Source organism: Phyllobates terribilis, unplaced genomic scaffold (genome assembly GCF_046119375.1).
Source record: "Phyllobates terribilis strain yellow unplaced genomic scaffold, ASM4611937v1 Scaffold_11__3_contigs__length_659146591, whole genome shotgun sequence".
In the NCBI taxonomy this organism is placed as follows: domain Eukaryota; kingdom Metazoa; phylum Chordata; class Amphibia; order Anura; family Dendrobatidae; genus Phyllobates; species Phyllobates terribilis.
The window spans coordinates 358009180-358034370 of record NW_027362771.1 but is presented as its reverse complement, the minus strand read 5'-3'; the positions used below and the strand labels follow the sequence as shown (position 1 = coordinate 358034370).

General features: G+C 40.4%; 1 long non-coding RNA gene across 1 annotated transcript; it reads right to left on the bottom strand.

The window, feature by feature from the left end:
- Positions 1-1006: 1006 nt before the first annotated feature.
- On the bottom strand, positions 1007-25191 carry LOC141165176 (uncharacterized). The gene is made up of 3 exons (XR_012251083.1): positions 25044-25191; positions 19372-19416; positions 1007-2516 (listed from the first exon to the last, which is right to left on the bottom strand). It is a non-coding gene; the product is annotated as an uncharacterized lncRNA (long non-coding RNA).

The window sequence follows — 25191 nt, the reverse complement described above, 5'->3', positions numbered from 1 at the left end:
AGCATGCTCTTGGAGGTAGTGACTTCCTCCATGTTTGGATGATAATAACTGTCTAACTCCATATCAACATGGATTCATGAGGGATCGCTCCTGCCAAACAAACCTGATCGCCTTCTACGAGGAGGTGAGCTCACAGCTGGACCGGGGAGAGTCAGTGGATGTTGTATACCTTGACTTCTCCAAAGCGTTTGATACCATGCCACACAAAGGTTGGTATGTAAAATGAGAATGCTTGGTCTGGGGGATAATGTGTGCAAGTGGGTAAATAGCTGGCTGAGTGATAGAAAGCAGAGGGTGGTTATCAATGGAGTAAGCTCAGGGTGTGTCAGGGTTACTAGCGGGGTGCCTCAACGGTCTGTCTTGGGCCATATATTATTTAATATATTTATTAATGATCTAGTGGAAGGGTTGCATAGTAAAATTGCAATATTTGCAGATGATACTAAACTTTGTAAAGTAGTTAATACAGATGAGGATAGGGCACAGCTACAGGAGGATTTAGATAAATTGGGGAGTTGGGCCAAAAAATGGCAAATGGGGTTCAATGCCGATAAATGTAAGGTCATGCACATGGGAAAGAAAAACAGCAGTCACCCATACATATTAAATTGGAAACCGTTGGGGAAATCTGACATGGAGAAGGACCTGGGCGTCTTGGTTAATAGCAAATTAAATTGGAGTGCCCAGTGTCAGGCAGCAGCTGCGAAGGCAAATAGAGTCATGGCATGCATCAGAAGAGGAATAGGGGCATATGATGAGAACATTGTTCTTCCTGTGTATAAAGCGCTGGTAAGGCCGCACTTAGAATATTGTGCACAGTTCTGGGCTCCGGTGCTCAGGAAAGACATATTGGAGCTAGAGAGGGTACAAAGGAGGGTGACTAAGGTAATAAAGGGAATGGAGGGACTAGAATACCCAGAAAGGTTGTCAAAATTAGGCCTATTTACGTTGGAAAAGAGAAGGCTTAGGGGAGACCTCATAAACATGTATAAATACATCAGGGGGCAGTACAGAGATCTCTCCCATGACCTGTTTATACCAAGGATGGTGACAAAGACGAGGGGGCACACTATGCGTCTGGAGGAAAGGAGGTTCCTGCACCAGCATAGAAGGGGATTCTTTACGGTCAGAGCCGTGAGACTCTGGAACTCTCTGGGAGAGGAAGTGGTGATGTCCAACTCACTTAAAGAGTTCAAGAGAGGCCTGGACGCCTTTCTTGAGAACAATAAAATTACATGTTATGCTTAGTTAATTAATCCAGGGATTTAATCTGACTGCCAGATTAGTGACGGGAAGTGAATTTTTCCTCAATGATGTAAATTGGCCTATACCGCATGGTTTTTTGTTGCCTTCCCCTGGATCAACGCTGCGGAATAGCTGCAGTGCACAAGAAATAGGCTGAACTGGATGGACGCTTGTCTTTTTTCGGCCTTATAAACTATGTAACTATGTAACTATGTAACTATGAGCACTCGTCCCATCACCCTAAGGCTGTTTTTAATTGGTCCTGGATCACACCTGCCATTTAACTTTGCAGGCTTTTAGCCTGGGAGAGGCATGTTTGATAAATATTAGGTTGAGGCCTCATAAAAAAAGGTACGCCTTGTTGCGGCTGGTGGGCTCTCATGAATTGGTCAATTTATGTTCTAAGTACCTTCATTTTATAAGTATATTCTATATAACAATAATGTAGTTCATATATTCAATGTTTGCATACATCTTAGCTCTTAAAGTGTGCTGCTATTTTCTTAGACAGAGAGATAAATCAATAGAATAAATATATATATGTATATCTAAAAAATATATATATTTATATCTTTTTTTATACACACAAATAGCTAAATAAATAACCCATTCTAGAAATGCATTTTGAGATATTTTATTCTTGCAAATCTCTACCTTGGTTAAAAAAGGCCCTGATATATTGAGCCAAAATGTCACCAAAGACAATTATACTTGATTTCTGGATTTGAAGTGCTGTCTTTTTTTTTCTAGAGAAGTATACATGAAGAAGGTTTTGGTGAAATCTTACAAAGCTTTGAACCCATTGCATGTGATACTGATTGTGGTGCAGCTCCATAGAGATAGATAGATAGATAGATAGATAGATAGATAGATAGATAGATAGATAGATAGATAGATAGATAGATAGATAGAATGGAGTAAAATATATTTTCTTCAGACACATCGACCATTCTGGAGTTCATATATTTATTTTTGCCTGTATAAAAAAAAGTACATTCTGAGATATTTTATTATTCTAAGCCAGTACCTTTTTATTTCAACATGAAAAACTCCATATTGTGTCTGAAAGGCTTTCATGTCCAGACTTTTTGCAAATGACCTCTTTCCTGTAGAAAGTGCTTGTTTTTTGCTGAATGCAGAGATCATTCATTGGAAAGGGATCAATGCTGCTCTTAGACACTAGGAATTAGCCATCCTTTGGTTCACTGGAGGTTAGTTATAATCACATGACCTCCTTTCGCCAGCTTTGTGGGTGGCAAGGCAGTGGTGAACTGAGGAAAAAGAAATAAAGAAGAGAAGTTGAAAGGAATGAATAGAGTTCTATTAACCTTTTCAAGAGCCAATAATAAACTGTTGGTATACTTAAACCATGTATATGATTAGCAGAATAAATAGTATAATACAATGTTTCTACACACTAACAACAAACAAACCCAAGCATTTGTGTTGAGCAATATGAAGTCATAGAACTTAATCAAATCGATGCTGTTACAAAATAATTCTAAGTAGCGATTATTTTAGCTTGTGTACAGATGTAACAGATATATAGGGGTTGGTTTGTAAATTTCCTAGATTAAATATCTTAAGTTGTTACAGTCGCAGACACCTGCTCTGTATCCGTCCGGCTATGGTGTAGGAATCTATTGAAAGTTTGGGCAGAGTTAAAAACTGTTGCTGCCCCTATTGAATGAAGCACTATAGCCTATTCTGGGTGGCGCTGCATAGAAGTTGATTCCGTTCTGACAATGTTGTTTAGCTATCATTTGCTATTTTAAATGAATTGGAGCAATCCCCCTTTTTACAACATTTGTTTTCTATTATGGAGAGGTGCAGCAGTTGAGGGCAGACATGTGAAAGTGGCTGTTTGATTCTGTTTTTCATCCTCCTGACCCTGCCTTTGTCCCATCTCACCCTGGGAATGTCACGCCTCAGTACTTCACTTTGAGATGCTCTAGAAAGTGGCTTTGTTATTCCATTTTTTTAGACACACACAAAATTGTTCTCATTCCCCCTGCTGTAAAAGATACTTCAAATTGGGGCTCAGTTCACAAGTGCAATGCAATTTGGCTAAGCTCAACCTTTGTTCTGCTTGTACAAATGACCAAACAGAGTACACATTATACAGTTGATCTACTGCTGCCTTAGCACTGCAGAGAGAGACTGGGAGAGAGCTAATCCCCCCAGTACCAAGGTGGTATTTTCTATCTTGGTACTATTTCCAACAGGGAAAAATGTGGAAATTTGTATTTTATGGCTTTCACAAAGGCTCAGCATCCCACCAGTCATAATCCAATTTCAATTGGTCCTTTTATATAAAGCTTATAATTATTTCATTCAGCTAGCTATCAGATATAGTGGAGAATTAGCTATCACCATTATAAATGTACATCTTAGTCAATAAACGCTTGGTCTGTATCCATACTGTTTAGTATATACACGCTTCTAAATACAACAGTCCAATTAGAAATTTTTGAGCACTTGTCAAGACAAACAAAAGATGTCATTTTATTTCGCATCTTACTATACTAACACAATCAAGATTGAAAAATATCTCTATGACGTGAAACATATACAATGAAGCCAATAGCCTACTTCTACGCTCACCAGTAGAAATCAAGCAAAATTTTAATTTAGCAGATTACTTCAAATTTGATTTTGATATTGTTCCTTATTAGGGCTGGTGCACATGACGGTATTTTCGGTCCAAGTGCGATTAGACAAAACATCACATCACACTCGGACCAATGTTATTCTATGGGACCGTGCACATGCCCAATTTTTTTCACGGTCCGGCTCGCAGTTTACCCAACTTGGATTCGATACCGGATCGCACTCAGCCATGGAAGTCAATGAGTCTGTGGAAAACATCGGACTGCACTCGGATGTCAACGGAGTGCAGTCCAATTTTCACGGACTGACAGAATGGGGAAGGTGACTTTTTTTTCCATCTTCTCCTTATCCGAGAAAATTAGATCAGAGCTTGATCAGAGTGTGATTAGTATATTAGCCCGGTTCTCTATGATGAAAGAAAATAAACTGGTGTGACCCTAGCCTTAAGCTGTTAAGTCTCTCTAGACCCCACAGCCTAATAAACATAGTGTTTAAAGAATAATAAGATTATATTCACTTTGTCCTAACTTTGTCTCGTCTTCCACGTAGCTAGTCCACTGGTCCAGTAATTCATCTTCACAAGTGCTCTTTGGTGATTCCAATACGTACTTAGAGTCTTTCCATGTGATGTCTTTCCAAACAATAGTACAAAATACCAAGGCACTCAGATATGCTGTTAAGATGTAAGTTTTATCGATAAGTCAGTATGTGGGTATAGGAAGGACGGCCAATATTTACATTTTGGTCTATCCCAGACCTTGGTTATGGCCTTGAATAAAAAAAAAAATTGCAAGCAATACATATAGAGTATGTGAAAAACACACACAGATAATACATGTTCAAATGAAAAATATTAAAAATAAGCATACAAATAATAAGTAATAACTCTGTCACGTTAAGTACATAGAAAATGTATGTCAGAGAATCGATAAAACTTAAATTTTAACTGCATATCACAGTAAGTTCAATGGTATTTCACACTATTGTTTAGAGGAACATTCCCTACCAACGAGCTCCACTGTCTTCAAGCTATGAGTGCTGACCAGAATTTTATTGATTATATATGACATCATTATATTACATTGCGTGAGCCCCAAAGTGCCGAAAAGAACTGTGAACACAGAAGACCGTACCGAAGAGAGATAGCTCCATGGAGGAATGGGCCTTGGTCAGGTGTATACTACTAAAGTCTCACCATCCCATATGCACTTAGTTTCACATACCAGCAATCCGTCTATAATCAAATTTTTGACGAAGTTCAAGTGAGATGACAAAATGTCATGTTATATTCTTGGTATATGTAACAATAAACGTATCTAATTTGTAATTGATAACAGTGCTGAATTTGTTCTATTGTATTGAAAGAAATTTGAACCCTACTCAACCACCTGAATCTTTTTTCAGTGTGCCGTGTTCTATCCTCTAAAGCAGTGTTTCCCAAACTCCAGTCCTCAGGGCCCCCAACAGATCATGTTGTCAGGATTTCCTTAGTATTGCAGAGGTGATGGAATTATTATCAAGGTATTAGATATTTCCACAGGTGCTCTCACCTGAGCAATGCTAACGAAATCCTAAAAACATGATCTGTTGGGGACCGTGAGGACTGGAGTTTGGGAAACACTGATCTAAAGCATTTTGTTCAAGTGTTGTATGTGCCAATCCATGTTGAAACTTCACCTTGCCATGTATTAAATAGTCTTCACAATTTTTATGATAAGTGCAGTGGTTACAATTCAAGAAACATATAACAAAAAAAGGAGAAAAAAAATCAATCTATAGTGAGAGCCAAATGGAGACTTGCATAAGACCTTATTATACATGGCACTCTTGTCAAAATTACAGACAAATAGGTCATCGAAGAGTTACTAAATTCAGTGCCATAACTTTACAATACAAGAAAACTAGGCAAACACAAATAATCACTGCTATGTATGCTCCTATCAGATTTGTAAACTGACATTTATATGGATCCTAAGTTGACCTATAGCACTGATATATGATCACTCTGTTGTATGTGACTCACTAAGTCCATATGAAAAGTCATAGGTTCCCACTGTAAAAAGAAAAAAAAAACTTTCTGTGTACTTTATTTTCTTAATGCATCTGTTTGAAATAGTTCAGTTGACTACATTGTTCCTTATATTGACATCTGCTCATCATGAGGTTCTTGTAGATCATATGTTTCAAACTCCAGCCAGTGGGCCAAATCTGGCCCGCAGGGTGGTTATATTTGGGCCGCGACACCATAACTGCCACCCCTATGTGGGGCCATTATTCTGTATAGAGGACTATGTGGGGCCATTATTCTGTATGGAGGACTATGTGGGGCCATTATTCTGTATGGAGGACTATGTGGGGCCCATTATTCTGTATGGAGGACTATGTGGGGCCATTATACTGTATGGAGGACTATGTGGGGCCCAATATACTGTAAGGAGCACTATGTGGGGCCCATTATACTGTATGGAGGACTATTTGGGGCCCATTATACTGTATGAGGACTATGTGGGGCCCATTATATTGTATGGAGGACTATGTGGGGCCCATTATACTGTATGAGGACTATGTGGGGCCCATTATATTGTATGGAGGACTATGTGGGGCCCATTATACTGTATACTGGTTGGCCCATGACTTTGTCCAAGCTTTTCATTTTGGTCCTCTGTGTGTTTAAGTTTGACATGCCTGCTGTAGATATATTTGACACACATACTGTGAATGTAGCTTGTGAACATCCCTTCAACAGTCAAAATTGGTAGAAGTAATATGATGAAATGACAATGCTTTCTTGGACAACTTAGCAATGCTAGAGAAACCAAGAAGATGGGGCATAAATAAATTATACAACAAGACAATGATATAACTGCAAAGGCAAGTGTAAATGAGAAGGATGAGCAAATCAATTGGATGTGAATCGCATGTATTTTGCATTTTAGGAAATATGTTGGACCTGGAAAATTCAAACAGTTTGCAATTCGATTCACACAAATAATTTTATAAAATGCTAATCACTATTTTACACAAAGCAGAATATTGCATGGGCCAAAGAAGGATCACATGACTTCAGGCACGGCTTCCACATAATGACTTGCAAATATTACATCACTTGTTATTTCACAGTCAAGCAGGAGGGACTATCATAGTCTCTATAAAAGCGAAGGCAGGAAATGCACGAGCCATTTTATAGTGAATCTGGACAGTGAGAGGACATTCCAACTCATAGCTTAGCAATGCAGATAGGGAGAGAAAGCAATAAAACACTGAATAAACATTAGAGATAGTGTATGACAGGACAGCAGTGAAGAACAGTTCCCATCCATTTACCATAACCATATATGGTGAGGTCACTCTGACATTTGCATTAAAGAACTTGAAAAGTCTTCAGTACAGTCCTACAAGACCCTGTAGTGTTACACGCATGTTTTCAGGGTAACCAGAGGCTTTGCAGTTCTTGTGTTCTGTTTTAAATTAAATTTTAAGGAAAAGTTTGATGAAGCTCGCAAATTTGTATTTCAAAGCATTCCCTCATCTTTGCTAAATTTAAATAAGTGGTAAGTGGTTGTGTTGAAATAAAGAGATGGAATTTACTTAATAGAACATATAATCTATGAAGTTGATGGGCTGGAATCTGAAATAAGCAGTTTATTAGAAAAAGCAGCAATGTGTCTGACGTAAAACTGCTCTGCAATGAAGAACAGAGTTAAAATTATTCAACAGCCATGTGAATGACTGAGATATTTTTCCAAAGGTCTTACAATAAGCTGGTAAGATTATGGAAGCTGGAAATTGTTTACATTGCAAAATATGAGTTTGAGAGATTGGAAATTCGGTCATCACGGGATCAATGAAAGCACCCAGTTGTCAATTCACTTATAAGTGTTCAGTAGATATAAAGGAAGACAGGCAATACAGAGTCATGGGAAAATACAAAGATATACCAAAGCAGACGTGTCAGGAGGACTAAAAGGTCCATTGTACAGTGAATGTCTTGTCTCCTGTGCTGTAGATACCATACATCCCTTTTATCTGCTTAGTTAATGTTTGGCCAAATGATGGTCATTATCCTCCTTCTCCTCCTGACTGTGAGACTGTCTAACCATCTATTGTGTATAGGGCACATCTAACCTTATTATGATGGTAGATGTTGCTTAGAAAGAAGGATCGGGCATTTGGCGCTTAGCATGGACAATTTTCTTGTTCTCAGGGGAGATAACAGCTGCCTGAGTTGTCAGGCTGCAGCTTATTTCCCTTTTTCATGTACAACACATGTACTCTCTGGCAACCCTTATGTACAGTTAGGTCCATATATATTTGGACAGAGACAAAATTTTTCTAATTTTGGTCCTAGACATTACCACAATGAATTTTAAACCAAACAATTCAGATGCAGTTGAAGTTCAGACTTTCAGCTTTCATTTGAGGGTATCCACATTAAAATTGGATGAAGGGTTTAGGAGTTTCAACGCCTTAGCATGTGCCACCCTGTTTTCAAAGGGACCAAAAGTAATTGGACAATTGACTCCAAGGCTATTTCATGGACAAGTGTGGGCAATCCCTTCGTTATGTCATTCTCAATTAAGCAGATAAAAGGCCTGGAGTTGATTTGAGGTGTGGTGCTTGCATTTGGAAGGTTTTGCTGTGAAGTAAACATGCGGTCAAAGGAGCTCTCCATGCAGGTGAAACAAGCCATCCTTAAGCTGCAAAAACAGAAAAAACCCATCCGAGAAATTGCTACAATATTAGGAGCTGCAAAATCTACAGTTTGGTACATCCTGAGAAAGAAAGAAAGCCCTGGTAAACTCATCAATGCAAAAAGACCTGTGCGCCCACGGAAGACAACAGTGGTGGATGATCACAGAATAATCTCCATGGTGAAGAGAAACCCCTTCACAACAGCCAACCAAGTGAACAACACTCTCCAGGAGGTAGGCGTATCAATATCCAAATCTACCATAAAGAGAAGACTGCATGAAAGTAAATACAGAGGGTTCACTGCACGGTGCAAGCCACTCATAAGCATCAAGACTAAAAAGGCTAGACTGGACTTTGCTAAAACACATCTAAAAAAGCCAGCACAGTTCTGGAAGAACATTCTTTGGACAGATGAAACTGACGCGCCCCTGGGCCAGTGCTGTTTGGGATACCCGGAGCCGGATCTCAATGGGGGTAGTAGTCCTTGTGGCGGTGACCCGGCCCGTGCCCAGGGTGTCAAACTACGTGGCAGTCTATGGCAGTAGATGTTACTTTGATTGTCGACTACGCCACCCGTTGAGTGCGGCTTTGAAGCCGCCGCTGCAAAGCAGTCCGCTGAGGCCGGTGGTGTATGTGCAGCAGTGATGATATAACCCCCAACGGGAGGGGTATGGCCTGAGGGCAGCAGGTGTAGATGATGGGGGTTGTGATGATGCAGAAAGAAGATTCAGAGTCAGGAGATGCAGTTCAGGGTTTTTACTTACTGGTGTTCTCTTGGTCACTCTGGCCTTGAGTGACCACCCGAGCCGTGCTGCGTCCACCAGGTCCTGGACTCGGCCAACCCCCAGGCAATTCCGGAGCGTGGTCCTGAGCTCCTTTCTGACTCTCCCTTCCTCTGGCCGTTCCCACCAGGGATCCACTTTTGGCCGGCTCCCTCGGGTCTCTTGTTGGTTGCACCTTTTCTGGGTTCCCTGACCCTATGCTTGGTGTGCCTTTCTAGTGGATTTGGTGAGGGTCGTGGCAGATCCTGACCACAACCTCCGGTTCCTGGCTAAGGTGTGCTTTGGCCTCTGCCAGCTTGGGTTCCGGTACCCTTGTCCGCCAACCCTTCACCCTTCTGTCTGTATTCTGGGGTCTTGGGGTTCTTTCTTCTTTCCTCTCTGGGTCCTTCTGACTCCTCTCTCTCTCTCTCTCAGCAGGCCTTGCTCTGGAGCTGGGCCCAGCCGGAGCCACAGCTCCCTGTCAGCCCTTCTGGCTGAGCTTCTCTGCTCTGCTCCTCAGGCTAAACTCTGCAACAACTCTGTTCTAAGATGGTGCCCACCTTATATACTCCCTCTATGTGTGAGCTCAGGTGACCAGCACCCAATGAGCTCCTAGCTTTACCCAGACTACTCCCCCTATATGCCCCTACACTACTGGGATGTTCCACCCCCCTCCCACTCCAGCCAGGGACAGACGCTGTCGTGCCTGCACATAAACTGGTGGGAGTACCGTTGATCTGTCCCCCGGAAATGGGATGTATGTAGTGCATGCAGCTAACTGAGCTCAGTACCACACTCCATCCTTACCCGGGAGTGGAATACCACACCTCTGGCTTGAGGTGTAATACCCCTGTAGCAGCCGAGTCCTCAGGGTGCTACATTCCCCCCTGGTAAATCACAGCACGTCCTCGGGCTGTAAAAGAATAAAAACATCCACAAACATACAATATTTTTCCATAAAACATAAACATAGAAAACATATAAACACTATCAGCAGCATAATAAATATTCTTGTTCCTCCGGCCACGGGACAACTTGTGACCGGGTAAAGTGCAACAGTCTCTTCTTGAAAAACAGTTTCCTATAAAACCGGTAGGGGGCGCCTTAGAAAGCGCAACTATATACAAAGGAAAATAGCCGCTCTCAGTCCTCGGCCAGATATTAGGAAAGGATGACCGCTCTCAGTCCTCGGTCAGTGGGAATAAGGGATATACGGGTAACAGTTTACACTTGTCCCAACGGGGAACATATTTTAAACGGCAGCAGTTCTTGTACCCCGACGGGTAACTATTTTACAGTTTCACTATACCGTACTCTAATGACGGCGTCCTCCTGCTCCTTCTCGCAAGTAGGCTTCAGACCCGTCCGGGTCCTCTTGCTCCTCCTGACACCTCAGCTCTTTCTCTGTCAGTCGGTGTACATGAAGGGCATAGGGTCCTTTGGCACATTGGTGCCGGGTGAAGGTGACCTTATCACCCAGGTAAAGGTCACGACCTCTGTGTCCCTCCGGTAGGTGGGACTCGACATCTCTTCTGGTCACGAAGACGTCGCCGGGGGTGTGATGATCTCTGATGAAGCCCCAACCGTGCTGCAGTTGGAATTTGATTACAGTCCCGGTGGCACGGGGACCGTGGGCTGCACGGGGGTTCCTTCGGGTCCAGCTCTTTTGTTCTGCACTCTTTACTTGCAGCCGCTCCTCGCGGACCCGTCTCTCTCTCCGTTCTCGCTCAAAGACTTCCAACTGCTGGCGGCAGCACTCCGCACGCTCCGCTGCAGACGCCCGGGTTTCTTGAGTGAACCCGATGAGGTCTCCTCCTGCGGGGTCCCACTCAAACTGCGCCTCCTCTAACGAGAGCGGGGTCATCTTGACGGGCGCCGGAGCCGGGATCAGGGGCTCATCCAGAGGTCTTTCTTTCCGGAGTCGGGGATGGTGGAACTCCGGTGGCCACACAAAGGGCTGCCCATCCGGGCATGTGTGCTGGGCAAATAGGTCTTCACCCAGGTGTGGCGCTGTGGACGTTGAGGGCGCTGTTTTGGTGGCGGCGCCCGGGTTCACCAGGCCTTGCGACCAGGCTTGGGGCACCCTGAATGTAAAGGGCACCGTGAAGACGGCGGCGCCCGGGGTTACTTGGCCCAGCGACCAGGCCGGTGGCTCAGTGGAGGTAGAGGGCGCTGTTGGTACTTCGGCGCCTGGGGGTACTCGGCCTTGCGACCAGGCCGGTGGCGTCTCCTGCTTGGCCGCGCTCAGGATTGAGGCGTGACGTCACAGGGGGCGTGGTCGCGGCTCCTGCCGCTTGAGGCCTAGCTTGGAGTAGTGACGATGCAGCAACGTGAGTGGTGAATGGGGTCTCGGGCTCTGCGACGGGGAGTTGAGGCAGGCTTGCGACCATCAGGCACGGGATATTGTCGTCTCCATTACCTGCTCCCTTTTCTTCAACTCCCTCCACGGCGTCGTCTCCGGCCGTCGTCCCTCCTGCACCGTCCTCAGAGGCGGACATGCTCCTTGTTGTGGGTGGCGTGCTTCGCTGGCGGGTTCCAGCCTGCTGGGCCATCTCTCTGCTCCATGCGGCCAGTACGTCCCGCTGCACTCGGGCCATCCTCTGAGCCAAGCCCTCCAGTGCGGTCCGTGCATGCTCCCGGTCTCAGGGGAGCTGTGCCAGGATCTCCACCAGGCCTTCTGGGGTTGTCGCTTGCAACAGGCTCCTGACCACTGGGTCGGTGCTGCCTGCCTCTCCCTCCATCTCCGGGTACGGCTCCTCCAGACTCCTCCAGGCTGCTCCCATCTTCTCTCTTTTGTTTTGTATCCGCCCATACTGAGGGCGGTCCTGGGGTAACTTGGTGATTGTCAGTTCCAGGGGCAGTCCCCTCACGCTGATGGACATCTCTAACATCACAGTCTCTGCTGGTGGGGGCGGTTTCCGCTTTTGGCGCCATTCCTTGACCTGGCCCACGATGGGAGGTGGCCTCTTGCCACCCTCCGGCACGCCCATAATGGCGTCCGCTCTGCCAGGGCGGGAAATCTTCTGAAATGGCGGGAATCGTCTCCCAGTGGCGGGAAACTTCGTGGATGGCGGGAAGAAGGCTGAAGATGGCGCCGGATGGCGGGAATCTTCACCGATGGCGGTAAAACTTCACGGATGGTAAGTTTTAAAAGTCTCTTTTTCAGGCACGCAGTACCCGGTGGTTGCGGGCACGAAATCCTGCCGACTACGCCAAAAGTTGACGCGCCCCTGGGCCAGTGCTGTTTGGGATACCCGGAGCCGGATCTCAATGGGGGTAGTAGTCCTTGTGGCGGTGACCCGGCCCGTGCCCAGGGTGTTAAACTACGTGGCAGTCTATGGCAGTAGATGTTACTTTGATTGTCGACTACGCCACCCGTTGAGTGCGGCTTTGAAGCCGCCGCTGCAAAGCAGTCTGCTGAGGCCGGTGGTGTATGTGTAGCAGTGATGATATAACCCCCAACGGGAGGGGTATGGCCTCAGGGCAGCAGGTGTAGATGATGGGGGTTGTGATGATGCAGAAAGAAGATTCAGAGTCAGGAGATGCAGTTCAGGGTTTTTACTTACTGGTGTTCTCTTGGTCACTCTGGCCTTGAGTGACCACCCGAGCTGTGCTGCGTCCACCAGGTCCTGGACTCGGCCAACCCCCAGGCAATTCCGGAGCGTGGTCCTGAGCTCCTTTCTGACTCTCCCTTCCTCTGGCCGTTCCCACCAGGGATCCACTTTTGGCCGGCTCCCTCGGGTCTCTTGTTGGTTGCACCTTTTCTGGGTTCCCTGACCCTATGCTTGGTGTGCCTTTCTAGTGGATTTGGTGAGGGTCGTGGCAGATCCTGACCACAACCTCCGGTTCCTGGCTAAGGTGTGCTTTGGCCTCTGCCAGCTTGGGTTCCGGTACCCTTGTCCGCCAACCCTTCACCCTTCTGTCTGTATTCTGGGGTCTTGGGGTTCTTTCTTCTTTCCTCTCTGGGTCCTTCTGACTCCTCTCTCTCTCTCTCTCTCAGCAGGCCTTGCTCTGGAGCTGGGCCTAGCCGGAGCCACAGCTCCCTGTCAGCCCTTCTGGCTGAGCTTCTCTGCTCTGCTCCTCAGGCTAAACTCTGCAACAACTCTGTTCTAAGATGGTGCCCACCTTATATACTCCCTCTATGTGTGAGCTCAGGTGACCAGCACCCAATGAGCTCCTAGCTTTACCCAGACTACTCCCCCTATCTGCCCCTACACTACTGGGATGTTCCACCCCCCTCCCACTCCAGCCAGGGACAGACGCTGTCGTACCTGCACATAAACTGGTGGGAGTACCGTTGATCTGTCCCCCGGAAATGGGATGTATGTAGTGCATGCAGCTAACTGAGCTCAGTACCACACTCCATCCTTACCCGGGAGTGGAATACCACACCTCTGGCTTGAGGTGTAATACCCCTGTAGCAGCCGAGTCCTCAGGGTGCTACAAAACCAAGATCAACCTCTACCAGAATGATGGAAAGAGAAAAGTATGGCGAAGGCGTGGTACAGCTCATGATCCAAAGCATACCACATCATCTGTAAAACACAGCAGAGGCAGTGTGATGGCTTGGGCATGCATGGCTGCCAGTGGCACTGGGTCACTAGCATTTATTGATGATGTGACACAGGACAGAAGCAGCCGAATTAATTCTGATGTATTCAGAGCCATACTGTGTGCTCAGATCCAGCCAAATGCAGCGAAACTGATTGGTCGTCGTTTCATACTACAGATGGACAATGACCCAAAACATAAAGCCAAAGCAACCCAGGAGTTTATTAAAGCAAAGAAGTGGAATATTCTTGAATGGCTAAGTCAGTCACCTGATCTCAACCCAATTGAGCATGCATTTAACTTGTTAAAGACTAAACTTCAGACAGAAAGACCCACAAACAAACAGCAACTGAAAACCACCGCAGTGAAGGCCTGGCAGAGCATCAAAAAGGAGGAAACACAGCGTCTGGTGATGTCCATGAGTTCAAGACTTCAGGCAGTCATTGCCAACAAAGGGTTTTCAACCAAGTGCTAGAAATGTACATTTTATTTACAATTATTTAATCTGTCCAATTACTTTTGGTCCCTTTAAAAACAGGGTGGCACATGTTAAGGAGCTGAAACTCCTAAACCCTTCATCCAATTTTAATGTGGATACCCTCAAATGAAAGCTGAAAGTCTGAACTTCAACTGCATCTGAATTGTTTTGTTTAAAATTCATTGTGGTAATGTCTAGAACCAAAATTAGAAAAATGTTGTCTCTATCCAAATATATGGACCTAACTGTATTAGATAAGCAGTCTGAAGTGACTGTCACCATGTAATTGCACTATTACCTGTTTTTTAGGCAATCCCTGCATGTGTTGTGGCTGTCTAACAGCCACGAAAAAAGCATCCGCGGCAGTGCGAACATATTTTTCGAACACGCCGAAGATACTCTGTTAGCACCTAAGCATGTTTGGATAGCATCTTATCTGAGCACGTTCGCGCAGCACTAAACATCTATCCACCTTGCCGACCCATTGTTAAAAAAACATGTTTATTTAAATTGGCTCTTTGTATAGGAAAGCACAGTCTGCTACACTTTACTAAACAGTTAAACACACTTTTATCAAGTTTAAAGAACACTTTTGGCCTATGTCTATGGAATAGGCTAAGGTAAGTGTGCACAGATGCAGGGTACAGGGTTGCCAACTTGACTACAGACCATAATTCTGTTATGAAGTCATTAGCTGCATTCACTGTAAACTGTAAAACGATGATACATGTAATCAAAATAATCTGTATAAGTTTTTTCAGCTTTAAAAAAATCATGGACACTTTACTTTTTTTTATGGACAGGGCAAAAAAGTGCCCTATATTTATAGACTGTCCTGGAATTTCTGAAAAATATTTAGATTTGAGAGTCCTCGGTGGTTGATACCTTTTAATGGCTAACTGAAAAGATGGTAACAAATTGCAAGCTTTCAAGACTACTCAGGTCTCTTCATCAGGCATAGTATACTTACCATCTTTTCAGTTAGCCATTAAAAGATATCAACCACCGAGGACTCTCAAATCAAAGTATACTTACCATCTTTTCAGTTAGCCATTAAAAGATATCAACCACCGAGGACTCTCAAATCAACATATTTTTCTATCTACTGGCTAACACGGTACAAAGATATATATTTTCCCTGTACTGGAATTTCTGGATGGCTGACAACCCAGGTAGGGTTTTCACATGATGACAGGACTCAGTGAGATATTATGCAAAATGACCAGCAGGTGGCAATAAAGAACCTTGCATTTTCATTGATTATTTTATTGCCTATTCTAGGGCATGTGCAATATGTACATTTATTTTTATCATTTTGCTGTAGTTTTACACTCAAATTAAACTTTACACACAAATTACACAAAACCCAATGCAACTTAATCTAGAATTGATTTTTTTATTGTAACATAAAAAGTAGAAATAAAATATGTTACTGAACTGTTATGTTATAGCTTGCATTTTATAGCTTAACAGTCCATCATTTTTTTTAATTTAAGAACCCTATTTAATCAAAGAAGCAATTGTATATATTAGAGATAAACATATTTTTTGAAATTCAAATTCGCTGACTTTGCCAAATTTCCCCCCAAAATTAGATTTGCCGCAAATTAATTTTCACAAATCTCAATACTAGAAAGTTTGTAATTGCTTGGAAATACAAGTGGGGAAGAAGAGAGAGAAAGTAAACCCCATTCACCTTAAGAACTTACACTTTACAGGTGAGAGAAAGGACACCGCTGATCATAAGAGTTTACACTCTACAGGAGAGAGACTTACCCAGTGACTTTGGAGATGCAAAATGATTCTGCCAAAAAAACTGTGCTCTTCTTGGAACCGCTGATCTGTGATGGCCCAGGAACTATTCACTGTACAAGGTATGATAATCCGTAAGATGTCATAGCTGCAGGACATTAGGCCCGTGCAACAATGCAAATTAAATCTAAATTAAATTGATGTGACCACCTTTGCCTTCAAAATAATATCAAAGCAGAATTACTTCTAGGTACACTTGCATATGGTTTTTGAAGGAATGTGGCAGGGAGGTTGTTCCAAATATCTTGGTGAACTAACAGAAATATAAATCAAACAAATATTTGATGTGACCACCCTTTACCTTCAAAACAGCATCAAATCATGCCTGTTCATTGGAAGTCACTTTCAAATAAAGCTGCTTGAGAGAAATCTAAGAACAGCATCCATTTTTCAATCTACACTTGCACATAGGTTTTGAAGGACCTTGACGGGGAATTTTTCTGTACATCTTGGAGAACCAACCACAGATCTTCTGTGGATATAGGCTTGCACAAATCTTTCTGCCTCTTCATGTAATCCCAGACAGACTCAATGATGTTGAGATTGGGGCTCTTTGGGGCCATATAATTACCAGAATTTGTTGTTCTTCACACTGAAGATGTCTATAATAACATTAGCTCTATGTTTGGGGACATTGTCCTGCTGCAGAATGCATTTGGAGCCAATCAGATGCATGCATGATGGTATTGTAGGATGGTTAAGTATCTGCTTGTATTTCTCAGCATTAAGGACAAAAGCAAGTGGGCAATGGTGAGGGCCGTATGCGCAGTGGTCAACCAAAGAAGCTGAGTACAGCATTAAAATTGAAAGATATCCAGCTGTGCCAACAGCTCAGAACTATCAGCAGCAGTGAGACCCAGCTATACCAAACTACTGTTTGGAGAAGTCTGGTGAGAAGTGGTCTTCATGGAAGTATCACAACCAAAAATCCATGGAAACATCCTTTGGCATGAAAACAAGGACAAGTGACTCAACTATGCAACAAAACACAAGAACTTGGGTGCAGACAAATTGCAACAGGTGCTTTGGACTGATGGGTCAAAATTTGACATATTTGACTGTAACAAAAGGCTTGTTTACTGATGGCCTGGAGAGCAGAACAATGAGTGTCTGTATACAATTGTGAAGCATGGTGGAGGAGCCTTGCAAGTTTGAGGGAGCTTTTCAGCAAATGGAGTTGGAGATTTGGTCAAGATTAATAGTGTCCTTAATGCTGGTAAATACAGGCAGATACTAATCCATCATTCAATACCACCAGGGAGGAGACTGATAGGTTCCAAATTTATTCTGCAGCAGGACAATGACCCAAATATATAGCCAATGTTATTAAGTCATCTTTAGCGTAAAGAAGAAGGAGTCCTGGAAGTGATTATATGAAGAGAGAGAAGGATTTTCACAAGCCTACATCCACAGAAGATGTGTGGTTATTTCTCCAAGATGTTTGGACAACCTCCCTGTTAAAATCCTTCAGAAACTGCATACAAGTATACTTAGGAGAAAACATGCTTTGCTGCTGTTTTGAAGGCAAAAGGCTGTCACACCAAATATTGATTTTACTTATGTTTTTCTTCTGTTCATTTACTTTGCATTTTATTAATTGTTAAAAATAAACAATTAACATTTTTATTTTTGTAAGCATTCTTACTTTCTTCCAAATGTATACAGATTAACCCCTTCTTTACATCCGCCGTATATATACGGCTCATGTCAGAAGCGGGTGTATGGAGCGAGCTCACGCAGCTAGCCTGCCCTATACCTGGCAGGTGATGGCTGTGTATTACAACCAGGACCTGCTCCTAGCAATCGCCGGTGGAGCAATTGTTAACTTTTTAAATGCTGTTGTCAATCTCTGACATCAGCAATTAACACACGCCAACGTGCGGCATGTCATTAACTCCACCCATCGGCGCACCTGTGACGTGATCACAGGTCGCAGATAGATTGTCATGACAGCCTGGGGTCAGCTGATGACCCTAGTACTTGTCATTAAGGAACTCCTTTGAAATCCTGCCTGTGGAAGGGGTTTAAAGGAGACTGATTTCTGCTATATACAGGGATGCCGTGGCATCGCTGCATACAGCGCAAGTGATTGATCGCATTTTCAAGTCCCCTAAGGGAGTTAACAAAATCAGTAAAGAGTAAAAAAAATAGGTTTTAAAAAATATGAAAAAAAGAAAATACAAAACTAAAAGTTTTTTCCCCTCATTGAAAATAAAGATATAAAGATAATAAAAATACACATATTTGATATCGCCGTGTTCAGAAAAGTCTGATCTATCAAAATATAAAAACAATGAACCCAATCAGTAAACACTGTAAACAAAAAAAATTCAAGAACGCCAAAATAACAGTTTTTTTTGGTCGCTGCAGTTCCTCGAAAAATTCTGTAACAAGCAATGAAAAAGTAACATCTATCCCAAAATGTTACTAATAAAAAAATTGTCTCGCCCCGCAAAAATAATCTGTCAGACAGCTCCATCGGCAGAAAAATAAAAATGTTACTGGTCTTGGAAAATGGTGACACAACACCAAATTTTTTTTTCACAATTTCACTGCACTTGTGTGGACCTGGCATACTACTATAGTAGAGATTTTACTGTAAGCTGGTCTAGGGTTTGTTATTCCTCCAGCACTTTCTATGTCAAAGTTGTTCTCTGACCAAGAATATTTTTATAGAGGTTTTCCAACTAAATATGTTTATTGCCAATTTACAGGATATGTGACATTTATGTTATTGTTGATAGTCTGACTGTTTGGTTCCCAACTGGTTTCTTTTGTGAATTGAGCTAAAGTCCGTATGTGGGTACCACTCCTTCCACTTCTTCAGTTGCTGATGGAGATAGCTATTTCCATGAGTCACAATGAAGTGAATGCACACTTCCGCTCCATTTATATGGGATTTTTGGACCCCTTTCTCAGAATCATTAAGGGTCTTAGTATTCGAATCCCTAACATTCATACATTTATCATCTGTTCTGTGCATAGGTGATATCTAGAAAGTGGGAATGTCAATTTAATTTCATGCATATTTCCATTATTAAAAATATATAGACATATATAAAGCCATATATAATGTATGATTTTGTAGCAATATAAAACAATAACACATTTCATTTATCACCAATAAGTGCTATTAACGTAGATTAAAACAAATGAAACATTGAAATAAAAATTTGTGCAAGGAATAGAGATCATCTTTGGTAGTGTGATCAGTACACTTACCGATGCAGCTACATTCAGTGAAAGGTACAGAATCATCTTCTCATTCTGTGTTGATAAATAATATTTCATTAAAATCTCAGTAAGTGATTTCTCATGTATATTTCAATATGGAATACATGGGTGAACATGCAAGAACTTGCCAACAATCAAGGTCATGACAGGTTACAATATCTTAATATGTAAATGGCGGAAACATAAAATACAAAATACAATAAACAATAGCATGTTAGGTTCACAATGGCACAAACCCTTAGGAGTAAAATAGCACATTTTTGAAAAAAAAACTATAGAAAAGCATAGATGTAAATACCGTATATAATAAATATTGAGTACATATTATATACAAAAATGTATGTTACATGCTAGAATTCATTCCCAATAAAAGAACATAATCTTGTATGTATGTATGTGATGTTTTTACCTATTCTTGGAAAAATACTGCATTAATGAATTCTTGCCGTTTAGTTTAAACTGCTATATTTACCTGCTACGAGTGCATTTCCAGAAATTTGCAGTATGGAAGAATCATTGGTCATTGTCCAGACATAGAGATTATGCTAAGCAGCAAAGCCCCATTTAAATGAAAGATAAGTAGCTTCTCACAGCAATGTGGTATATTTGTTAAATAGTGTTCTGCAACAAAGGGTTTGGTCCATGCTCTTAGTTCCCATAGGCAGGGAAATCACTTCGGTAAACTCAAAAACCTTCAAGTACAACAAAAGAAACCAGTCCCCAAACCCAATTCTATCAGCTCCCTTTTCAGTGTCAATAAGTAAACAGAGGGAGCACAAGTAAGTTCATCAAATATAATCTAGGACTTAACTGGAAATGCATGGGGGATACTTTCAAGTTGAGAAATCTGGTTTGGATCTGTGTATTGTTTGAAGCCTAGGAGACCCTAAGAAGCTGCTTAACATCTCCCCAATTCTATATTGTAAATATTAACATGTGTTTGAAAGGGAAGGCTAGTCTATTTTACTTTCAGCTGGAGCTAAAGGATAGATCTTGGGCGCACAATATGCTCACACCTGCATTGAAAACCTACAGAATGAAAACCAATATTGTGTTAGCCACTTTTATGCCCCTCTCCCTTGGCCATCTGAACAGGCTGCATGCTACTGAAGCGAATTGTGGATTTATTGAAGGGAAATTAGCATAAATTATTACCAAACCTGTAAACGTGTGGGGTCCTGCTTTTGGGGAAAACAGGAGTCTATTGCAGTCCTTTCAAGCAGAAAGCTGAGCTTTACACATCATGATAGAAAGACTGAATAGCTTTGGTTTGAAGAAGATTCCCATTTGCTTTGCACATTGATATAATTGACTTATGTGTATTTTATTCTATTTTCCCCACAATAGTTGGATCTTCTCATTTAAATGAGTCTCAAGAAAGCCTCTTTTTTATTTGTGTTGCATTTCTTTACAAAGAGATAAGTTCACTTTTTAAAGACACTCAGTACACACATTTCACAACCTATTCATTCCATTATTAAGAGCAATGAGTTGCACTGAAATGTGATTCTCAATGCATACCCAGGCTTATATAATTAAAAGAATGGCATTAAAAGCTCAATATATGGTTGTTTGCTATTATTATTTTAAATAAATAGCACATTCAATCAATGCAATATTATACTCTTATTCTTTCTTGTTCAGGAAAAAAATCTATAATTTTACATTACATTTAATTCAAAAGATTGTGTGTAATTATTCCATGTTATATAATGAGATTTTTTAAAAATGTTCCTTCTTGTAGGTTTGCAATTTCCATACACCATAATACTGTAACATTACACCTGCTGCAGATATGAAACAAATGATCGCTTATCCAATATTTATTTAAAATTGATAGGCAATTTATTTCCCTGCTTTGGGTATATGTGTTCAAAAAAAAGAGAAGAAAGTTATCTATTTTAAAGTGATAATAAAAATGAGTAATTCATTGATTAAAATGTAAAAAAGCTGAAATATTAAAAATGAAAAAAATACAATTTCTACTTGATTTATTTTTCTTTTTTTTTTTAGAAATAAACCATATAAATAGTATTAATAAAAAAATAAGAGGTAAAAAATAATTAAGAAAAGTCAATAAATTAGCATCTTACATAATACATTACCTTAATTTACTGTAGTATTATTAACAATATAGATATATTGAAACATTCAATTAAACAGTCCCAGATGAAAGGTGATTGTAATCCTATGCTGAGTTAATTTATTTTAATCCCTTAGTCTTATGATCTCCTTTTATCCATATACATGATAGTTACATTTCTGTGTATGTAATGCATTAACCCATTTCTACCAGTACGTATGCAATGCAATTATGTATACGTCCACAGAATATCATTAGTTAATGCCGTAAAGAGGAATTAATATATTTAAAAACACAGACTAGGCTTTCTGCAAATGAATTCTTTTTTTTTAACTGAATTTAGAAGGTCATATTGTGTTAGTGCTCAAGTGCTTCAGTTAATATTGGGAAACGTGATTCTGCATTTCAACTAAGTCATCTGAATCACAGCAGCTATTTCAATATTAATGAAATTGTTTAATCTCCTAAATTCATCGTGTTTAAGTAACGATTTGGTGATTTATTGGTCAGCGATGAAAACTGTCATTAATGTTTTGCTTGTCCCAACATATCTTTTGTTGAGCTACATCTAATTGTACAAAGCCCTCTGGGCTTAAAGATACCACATTAGAGAGGTAATTTACACCCAGCAAAGACAATAAAAAGTTGCAAAGGAACAGGAAAAAATAAAATGCGAATAATGATTGATGATAATAATACAGTCGTATAAACTAGTAGCAACAGTCATTTTCCCAGGTAACTAGCCAGGTAAAAGACAATGATTGATGGCATTGTAGTGCTGACGTTTATTCCAATGATAATTTCTTATGTGTAACACTGGTTTAAAACTTCTCAATAAGTAGAAGAACAGCAAGAAAAAGTCTAAAAAAACCTTGAATTATGTAGATCTTTTGTCCCGCAAAGTCAGTAGTTATACAGTGAAGCACCATATTTACTGATGTACTAAATAATAATTCTTAACGCTACACGATGTATATGATAACTATGTGATCCTTGGACAAGTAAAAAAATAATTATTTTTTCAAACTTAATAGGCTTTTATAGATTTGTATTCTATATTTGTGTTTAAAGCATGTTATAGTTCAGTGTAAAATTTTAGGAATTACCAAAGCAACGTTCTCATCTCCTTGAACGCACTTATGATTTTACGTTTAATAATTTAGATATTTTGTTCATTTTTATCGCCGTCTTAACAATTGCATTTTAAGACTTTTTTTTCTATCCATAAATAATTATTTTGATAAATGAACCAATTTTATTTTTATGGAATAGAAAATAATAATTCAGAACATATAGGTAAATGGATAAAGGAAAAAATGGACATATTTTTTATTAATTCTCTCTTTATATTTTTTTGTCAGATACTGGACTCACGTATAAATAATATCTATATTCAGGTACGCTTCTATCATGCTTTTGCATATATTGCTTGATAAGTTAAACATTTTGCCTTAACAGATTATTAAATTGCAAAAGTAAAACATCCAAATTATTTACAGTCAAGTTTATCATTTTTGCCCTCTATAATGCATATTTTCATCATCAAAAGGAAAATGATAAAGTGTTATCTATCGGTTTACATTGGACTGCAGGTAAACCCAACACATCATCTTTATTCATGTAATATTAATATCTTAAAGAGTTAAAAAATGAATTATATTGTTAAATATTATTTATTATATGTAATAATAATAATAATTCTTATTATTAAGCAGTAGCCATTGTTTTTCATTATATTGTTTCCGGAGGAGAAGAGAAAAACACCTTTTATTGAAGTTATTAAATATGGCCACAAACTAAATGATTTCCTTTGCAAGCATCCAACTAATGAAAAGCACTTGTTGACAATATTCAATGCATTTACGGTATTAATATGAATAGTAATAATCACATCAACTCCTTTGCATTTTTATCACACTTGGTTTTATATTTTGACTGATAGCTGTTTTTATCTTGTGTATTTGGAGATCATGTTATTACTGCTACTATATTGCTATGAGGCATATACAAATAATCGATTCGGAGTAATCAATCAAATACTTTAAAAAATGGCATTAAATTTGTAAAGAAAAGATATATCTATTTTTTTGGGACAATTTAAAAGTGAATTCATTGTCAACCAATTTGAACAAATTTGTATTTTTTTTATTTATTTTGATGCTAAAATATCCAATAGACATAATCATTTTTTAAACAAGCAACTTCTTTCAACAGGAGTGGCTAGAGTTACAAGAATCTTGTGATTAATATCATGGTAGTCACCCTTTCTGTCTCCGAGAAGCTGCAGATTCACCGAGTGTCACACTGTAAGGAGAGGGAGGGTTAAATGAGAAAGCAGCGGAGATGAAGTGGAGACAATGATGAATTCTGCTAATACACATGCACAAGCGGACATTTATACACACGCTGCATTTATGGTTAGATAATTGTTTGAAGACTTACCATTCTGTGCTGGTATTGTTTTATGAAGATCTAAGTATATACATTGTATTCAGTACATTCAATGCTTTTATTCTTAAAGTTCCCATCTCATACCTACTTATTATCAATTATGCTGGGAAACTAGACTAACTCTACCTCCTTGCTTTGCATTAGCGATGTCATTAACACGCCTGTTGTTCTTTAGCTGTAATGTGTGTCTTACAGCCTCACATCTGGCTGCTTAGCAGCTGTTTAGTTCACAGTGTTGTTATGAGCTTGAATGATTAGGGATTATCAGTGACATCCCTTGGGATTTAGAACAAGATAGTGGAGGACTCAAATCAATTGCTCTTCCACCCCTTGGAGACTCCCTTTTTATGGATCAATCTGGCGTTTTATAACTTGATAGCTTGTGTTACATTGAACACCATGCTATTAATCAAGATATTGATCTTTTGGAATTAGCCACTAATTTCACATTAATGCATCTGCTAGATGTCTACCTCAATTTACATACATTTGGGTTAACACACACTTGTTTAGGTGTGACATGACATTTGAATTAACTAGTTAAAAACACAATTATTCTAGCAAACTAAAGATAAATTGACTTACAAGCATTCCCAAAAGTTTATTTAGTCAAAAGTATCGATTGCTATATTAATGTTCAATAATTTTCAGCATTCAAATTACCCGGTTAGGTATTATCCAAAGATTAATGTAGTTTGCAAAAAAAAAAAAATATTTCAATTTCATTATTAAGGAAAATACAAGATATAATGCACGTGACAGTAATAGTAACAAGATAATATTTACACATGGATGTGTTGCACTTGCCAAGTATCTATTTGTTATCTATAATAACACAAATGCCACATCTAGAAAGAAAAGTAAAAAGAAAAAAAGTAACAAGAAAGTAAAACTCAGTGAATTAGTTGAATTGGCCCGAGAACAGGTGCCCTCCCCCTCTTGTTAAAAAAGTAAAAGCGCTGCCTTAAGTTAGCTAACAATACAAATCAGATAACAATATAGAACAAACAGAATACCACAGCCAAGCAATTTCCATGTCAAACATCCCACTGCTCAGTAGCTCCATTTGTAAGTGTGAATTGCAGACTAAGCTCCCTGCAATGCACACAGGAAGGTTTGTGCATACCTTCACACACACTGTTACTGGGTACCATCACACTTCAATTCCGGTTGCTGAGCCTTTTCACCCCTTGCCTTGTCTTCAAATGGAAATGATTTCTATTGGCCCAAGGTGTCCATGTAAATAGGTGTAAATGAAACCAGATTATTCCTTT